The 7,854-nt window shown below is 42.2% G+C and overlaps 1 long non-coding RNA gene across 1 annotated transcript; it reads left to right on the forward strand.

Annotated features, from left to right (window-relative positions):
* The first annotated feature begins 1,077 nt into the window (after positions 1–1,077).
* LOC139621728 (uncharacterized) lies at positions 1,078–5,383 on the forward strand. The gene is made up of 3 exons (XR_011691065.1): positions 1,078–1,497; positions 2,050–2,590; positions 4,604–5,383. It is a non-coding gene; the product is annotated as an uncharacterized lncRNA (long non-coding RNA).
* The last annotated feature ends 2,471 nt before the right edge of the window (positions 5,384–7,854 follow it).

Consider the following 7,854-nt stretch of genomic DNA (forward strand, 5'->3'; position numbering starts at 1 on the left):
TACCAAGACCCCGACTTTAACAATGAACTGTGTAACCTTGAAGATGTCTCAGAGCTCCCAGATAAGCCAACAATTAAAATCATCCCTATGATTGAATTGGTACCAGTCACTCGACCAGTTGAAGAACCAGTTGAACAATCTTCATTGTGTAGTGACGCAAGCAGCTTGGCAGACACCGAGATCCTGTCCAACTCCTCTCTGGATAGAAGTGCACCATGGCCAGAAGTGTTTGAAATCCCAAAATTTTCAGTTGATGTGGAGTACCGACTCCGTCAAGGTAACTTGTTATATCTCAGGGATGGAACCCATCTTAAAGTGACAAAAGAGTTAAAGCATGATATCCTTCAGAAATTGGCTGAGGTCATCTATGCATTTGATGCCTACCCAAAAAAGGAAGATTTAGCGGCTGTTGCACAAGCTTTAGTAGAAACGCACCCATGTCTTAAAGAAGCGGGGTCACCGTCTGGCTGTGTTGGATGGAAGAATAGTTTGATGTTCAAGGTTGGAAATTACAGGGCCAAAATGCGCAAGCTGGGCCAACTTGACGTCACCATCAACAGTGGTAAACATGGAAGATACTCAACAAATGGCGATCCTCCAAACAAGGACATAAAAAAGCCAAGGAAAGGAGAAATAAATTTCCTGCCTCAGTATCCAGAGGGCTTAGACGACCAAAATCTGGAAGCAGCTCGCCAGGTTCTAGTCAATGAGATGATTAAGGCGAAGCCAAATGGGTCTCTTATTAAAAAAGAGATGGATATGACCTTTGCTCTTCGGAGAAAAGAAGTTGTGACAGACAAGCCTGCAATTACCCAGATTGTACAGCGATGGCCAGCACTTTTCTCTGAAAGCGAGGTTTGTATGCCTGTTTTGAGTATTTACAAAAAGTGGTCAACACTATGTGACCCAAATCATGTTGAGAGTTATGAATGTCTTTCATTTGACCATGGACCTATACATTATATTTTCAGGTGTGTTACGAGTTCACTCGAGTGGTGGGGAAAAATCTCAAAGATAACTTCTTTGAGGCACTTGACCGTTTCTCACCAAACTTGATGGACCTCTTCAGGAAGGGGCCTCAGTGGACAGCTTTTAACTGACCTTTTACATCAGATAAGGGTAGGCTGATTTGTCTAACTAAACTGATTGCTTGTCTTGCTTCTCTATTATTCCCCCTTTCTTCTCATTTCATTACTTTTCACTGCTCCCCCATTTCCATTTCCTCTTTTCTCCAACACTTCATACTTTGCTCTTTTCTTATTTTTATCTCTCCTGTTCTGTCATTCTATCTACTCCTCTCTACTTTCTTTACAGGAAGTTTGTAATAAATTAATTAAATTGTGGTGATTTTGTATTTAACCATATACAGTATGAGTGTACTTAGTTATGTCCACTATCTTCCAGACCACTGAGCCAACAGACATCAGGTGCCTTTGTCTTCGAGGACTGCCAGTCGTCTTGGGGGATGACCCCTCTGCATTCTTCAAAACCTGCTCGGTAAGTAACTGAATTTGTTTTGAATATCTGCATTATTGATTCACAACATGACCATTTGATAGGAATTTACAATAAAAAATTAAATTACTACTACTCTAAATTACAAACAAATTAACATTGTACAAAAATTTGAACTTTCACCTTTGTCTTTATTTCTGTGAAACTGACATCAACTAGTGTGAGATGGGGCCACAAGGAAGGACCCCTCTTCTTATTTTGCTGAGGACTATGAAAAACCCTTACATAAGTTCTTACTTTTTGAGATTAAATAACAATACTGGTCTTAAATTTGTATCAACTGCAGTAATTGCATCTGTACTGGATATAGTTTTACACTTTCAACTTTCAACTTTTCAGTTTGACTAGGGCTAATAAAGCTCTCCGTCTCTGCTGAGCTACAAAACCATTTCAGCACACAGGTTTTCAAACGGCTTCTTGTAATGCACAGATCAAATTATGGTGATGTAAAATTGGTGGTGTCCTTTCTTAATTTCTGTGGTCAATGCAGTATTATTGACATTACAATGTCCTCTCTGTCTCTTTTTCTGTTAGGATGCAACTGACAAGGACTCGTACAGTGAAACTCCAGTGGGAATGCATTGATGAACATCCTCAACTCAACCCATCCAGAGTGAGCATCGTCTTGGAAGGGAGTGTGGTAATGGAGGAGCTGGCCTACCTGCCACAGGCTTTCTGTGTCCTTTTTGGACTGATCTATGCCTTGCACTTGGATTACCCCAAGTGCATGAAAAGCACCTTCCTCTATTCAACAGGTCATGCTAAACCTGGGCAGAGGTGAGCTGAAACCCAAAATTCAGTCTTTGAAGAATCAACTATCTGTGTAAAACTGGGGTCTGAATACTTCTGCTCTGGATATGAGTGCTTGGTTATCTGTGATGTTGCACTTTAAAAATACCATGTTTACTGTGGCCACTGTTTGATATGCAAGTTTTTTTATGCGTTGCCACTGATTTTGCTGTTTGATTCCATCCTGATTGGTGTATGAGTCATGTTATCAACACTGATCTAGCAGTTTGGTTCCATTCCTATTTTAAGCTACAGTATGTTTTATGGCATTGACACCGATTTTGTAGTTTAACCCTTTAACACCTGAGCCTCAAAATGGCCGCCCGGAGTCCTTTGCTTATTTTGACCATAAAAAGGTCAGAAAATGTCCTGTGAGTTAGTGCTTTTGTCCATGAAGTCCAGAATACTTGGAACTTTCAATATCTGGCAGTTATTTTCAATTTACTGCATGGTCTAACACTGCAATAAGAGTGTAATGTGCAATTGCTCCTCTCTGTCTGCAGACTCAAACACCCTGGTGGTGCTGCCAGAAGCAGTTCCTCTCTGGCTGCAGACAGAGGCCCACATCACACTCCTGACATTTCCAGGGAGTGCTCCTCTTACAGAGCCTGCAGCGCCGTCGCCCCATGCTGGCTCTGTCAGACTGTGTGTGGCCGCTGCTCGTGGGGACAGGCAGATGCTGGTTACCCTGGGTCCTCTGTGGGCCAGTTTTCACATCAACTCCAAGGAGGTGCGCAGTAAGCTCCTCCTGGAATCGCTGACGTGTCATAGGCTGCTCTTGCAGGCTGGCACAGCGAGTCTTGTGGACCACAAATGAATTGGTCACGGCAATGTCAAGCAGATGTTGGAAGACAGTGGTGGGCCATCTCCTCGTCTTCCGGTGGACAGAGTTCGTGCCAATCATCTGGTCTGATGTGTCTACTCCCCCCATGTACTTGTTGTACTCTGTGACTGAGGTGGGTCTAGGGACAGAGATCTTCTGTTGTGGCCCATCACCTGTCTTCGACCAGCGCTCCACTGTGTCCCCACTGTAGACTGGGTGGATGGTGGAGCACATGGAGACTTCCCTCACATCCATCCACTTCACAAACAGAAGATCTCTGTCCCTGATCCACCGGATGCTGCCCCGTGGTGATCTCTTTGTGAGGGCATTCTCCTGGGTGGTGGGGACTCCAACTCTTCCCTGCCTGTATAAGAAGAAGAATACTTTGTCATCTCATAGTACTTGTATACACTGAATTCACTCTCTGCATTTGACCCATACTATATATGATACACATCACTAGGAGCAGTGAGCAGCCATTGCACATTACCTGTAGGTCCCACAAGCTCCGAATCCCTGCTGCCTCAGGTGTCGGAAGAGGAGGGGACTGGTGTAGAAATTGTCCATGTATATTGTATACCCAGACCCCAGATAGTCTTTGTTGACCAGTCCTGCTACAACATCAAATGAGAGCCCCTTCCCTGATGCCCACTTGGACTTGCCCGTGTAAAGCATGAAGTCAATGGTGTAGCCGTTCATGTCAGCAAGCACAAAAAACTTCAGCCCCCACTTTGTTGGCTTGGCCTTCATGTACTGCTTGATGCTGAGCCTGGCCTTGGACCCAACCATCCTCTCATCAACTGCAAGGTGCCGTCCTGGGTGGTAGATGGCCTTGCAGTTCACACAAATCATCTCCATGAGTGGTCTGACTCGGTGGAGGTGGTCATAATCCTCTGTGCCCTTTTTCTTGTCATTCTTTGTCTGGGTCACTCAAATGAAGACTGGACAAGATGGCCATGAACCGGTCTCGGGACATGACGGTGGCGGGGAATGACACGTGGAATATTGTGTGCTGATGCCAAAAGTCACTGATCCTCGGCAGTTTCAAAACTGCCATGTACAGCAACATGCCAATGAATTTCTTCATTTCATCTGGAGTTATTTCAGTCCAGTTACATTACCTTTCTTCGCCAGAAGTTGCTCCTTTGGTTGCTCGTTTGTCCTCATCATCTGTGTACCTCCGTGGAGGTTTTGTCGCGCGGGAAGGCCGTTTTGTTGACATTTTCTATCGGTATTGTGCTCTGTCACTCCACTCTACTGTCTCTGTATTCGCCGGTAACAAAGGGGCACTTTCCCGGCTTTATGGCAGGAGCGGGAGTGAAATTACCATAATGACACCTATCTGCCTGTAAAGCGCAAGGTCTTAGCTTTCAGAAACCGTTGGAATTTTATCGATCGCTCAAACCGTTACAGTGTTAGGGTAATCCGAAGTGCGCCTGCGCAAATGTGTCGCCGACGACACGTTCGGTGTTAAAGGGTTAATTCCATGCTGATTGGTGTATGTTTGTGTTATAAGCACTGATCTAGTTTCATTTCTATTGCATTGGCATTTATTTTGAAGTTTTAATGCCAGCCTGATTCACAAGAGTGCAAGGAAAGCACCTTTCACCTTCTTCAGCAGGTCAGACTCAACTTTGGCAGAGGTGAGCTGAAACCCAAAATTCAATTTTTGAAGAATTGAGTATGTGTTTAAAACAGGGAGTCTTGTTTATTTGTAATGTTGCACTTTAAAAATACCATTACTGTGGGCACTGTTTGATATGCATGTTTTTTATGCATTGCCACTGATTTTGTGATTTCATTCCATGGCGATCGGTGTGTGATTCATGGTATTAGCATGGATCTATTTGAACACGTTTTATTAAACTTGTCTTTCAATAATGTACGCCTATGGTTTTAATTTTTATTTTCTTAATGTAATCTGTATAGTTTATTTTGTTTTATTATACAGATTTTATTTATAGTGGAGTAATTAGGCAAAGCATTTTTTAAGGTAAATCAACTTGGAGGTTTGTGCACTTTACTTAAAATTAACAGTGGAATAAAGGGGAAAAGCAATTAATATTGCTAATGATTTTAAGTTGAACAAACTTGGTCTTAAGTGTATTGAAGTCAAAATAACATTGCCATCCACTCATTTTTTTAAGTTAAGTTCACTTAAGTTTTTTCATCAAACATTAATTAATTTTTTTAGGGCAACCAGTTTCCTAAATTTTTTTAAGTAAACTCAACTTATCCGGGTTTACAGTGCAGGTTTCATCAAATGAAGGCACATTTGCAGCAGTTCAGGAGGTTTTGCATCATACTTATGTTTAAATTCATCACTTTCTTCCACTATATGTATCCAACACAATTTTCTGTCTTAACTGAGTCTCAATTAAGGAAGTAAGACATTAGAAATACTGTATAATACATATTTTTGGAAAATGCCATTTATCATGACAGAAAAGAAACAAGTCAGGTTATGGTTTCGGTCCTTATTTCTGTGTGTCAATTTCTTTTTTCTTTTATTGTTAGTGACTCCTCTCTTTTCTCCTTTCTGTTTTACACCGTCACTGAATTTCACTATACATTATGCAATAACATTAATGTCTTTCATTCGTTTCCTCCCCATATCTGCTGTTCCCACCCCCCTGCCCCCTGTGTCTGCATGTTTTCCAGTTGTCTCTGAAATGAGGACAGATACTGTAGTGGTGTGGGGATGCATCAGTGAGCTCCATAGAAAATTTATTAGCAGCTCTGATGTTGGCCGGCCAAAACTATGATTGCTTAAGCGCTTTTTTCATGGTGTGATGTCAAATGGATGTGTCATGCTTGATGAAAATAATTTGTTCTGAGTTTCCTGTCCCTCCTGTTACCAGCTACGTGTGTGTGTGTGTGTGTGTGTGTGTGTGTGTGTGTGCTTGAGACCTGAGTGAGTTACCAAGCCATCTGCACTGGTGTTTATGCACTCCAGCACAAATATTCTTATATATTCATTCATATCTGTGGATGTGTTGTGTTTGTGTGCATCACTGAGAATCACTTTCATGGTTGAAATCTCTGAACCAGATCCAAATGTACAGAAGCTCTCCTCCACTGAAACGCTGAAAAATGATGAAATGATCTCTAATACAGACACACAAACACACGCAATCAGAGATGCATAAATTTAGCTGTATATCCTCCTACCATCTTCAAATCGGTGCAGTACAGTACAGTCAGTGATAAACATGAGTTACATAAACTCTCATTAGCTGTGGCAGGAACACACTGAAGTCAGATTTAATGACTGTGTTCATGGTCCTGGCTGCAACCAGCTGTCTGTCTGAAAATGGCAGCCGTGCATTGCTAGTGTTTTTAAAGAAAAGTGATTTAATTGAAATTTACTTTGCGGCACGTGTCTTTAACTTGACTGCAATATTTTCCTGCTTGGTCAAAACATCCATTCACATACCTATGTGAATCCTGTGGGAGTGTCACTCATGTCGAGTCAGGCCGTCAATGGCTGCAATAAAGGCACTGTAAGGTCCAGTTGTTCCCCTGTGCCGCTAATGAAGCCCTGCCAACTTGGTGACAAACACATTACCTTTCCTCTAACTTCACAATAAAAGCATCCCATCAGTTTGCCAGTGTGAAGTAGCCATAGCAGGAAGTGTTCAATTTGTATAAGCAGTAACTTGACAGCTCTGAGGTGGCTGATTGGCAAACAGTGAAACAAGGCTGATACCTGAAAACACAAACTGGAGCAAGAGTGAATCTAAGCTCTGAACCACAAATATTTAAGCAAAAGTGAAAGCTGTACAGAAAAACTTCCTCTCTAGTCTCCGGCACAGTTGATCCATTGAGGACAGAGGAGGAATCTGGCATGGGTTGGCTATGGTCAGCACTGCTACTTAGCACAACCACAGCAGGTGTGGCTATCCCCTGCAGCAAGGCTGTAGTGCAAACACATGTCATCATGGCTTGGTGCAGTACAGGTGAGGTGACTTAACCTGGGCTAATGTGGGCTAGTGAATTACCCTGCAATAGTCAGACTTCAGCTTGACATTTAAATACAAAGGAAAGGGCTGAAAATATAAAAAATAAAGCGTACACTGAGACTGATTGGATTTTTAGGATGGCATTTTGTGGATGGCTCAAATACGTTTTTATGCCTCCGCGCTGCTGACAGACCAGGCCGGAGGCAGTATGTTTTCGGGTTGTCCATCAGTCCATCCCATTCTCAGTAACACCTTTGGAGAATTTCTTCAAATTTGGACTCAAGGATGAACTGATTAGATTTGGTGGTTAGAGGTTGAAGGTCAAGGTCACAGTGACCTCATAAAATAGGGTTTTGACCTTGTGATCGCAGTATCTCAGGAACTCCTCAAAGCAATCCACAAATGTCCACTGGGAATGATTAGATTTTGGTGGTCAAAGTTTGACCTTTCACCATCTGTCCGTCTGTCCCATTGTTGTGGACACAATATCTCAGTAGTGCCTTGACAGAACTCAAAGGTCAAAGGTCAAAGTCAGAGTAACCTCACAAAAAACTTGTAAGTCATTACTCAACACTTCACACAGCAATTATAACAAGAATCCACACAAATGATTATTTTACATGACTCTGGATAAACAGAGATGTGATCTGAAACTACTCTGAGTCAGAAAGAAACTGGACGATCACGTTAATCACTTTTATTTGACTTCGTGGACTTGAATTATATAAATTATTTTTACAGCACATTAGATTCTTGGTAACCACT

Source organism: Trachinotus anak, unplaced genomic scaffold, assembly GCF_046630095.1.
Source record: "Trachinotus anak isolate AG129_WGS33_773 ecotype Australia unplaced genomic scaffold, CSIRO_AGI_Tana_v1 ptg000005l, whole genome shotgun sequence".
Lineage (NCBI taxonomy): Eukaryota > Metazoa > Chordata > Actinopteri > Carangiformes > Carangidae > Trachinotus > Trachinotus anak.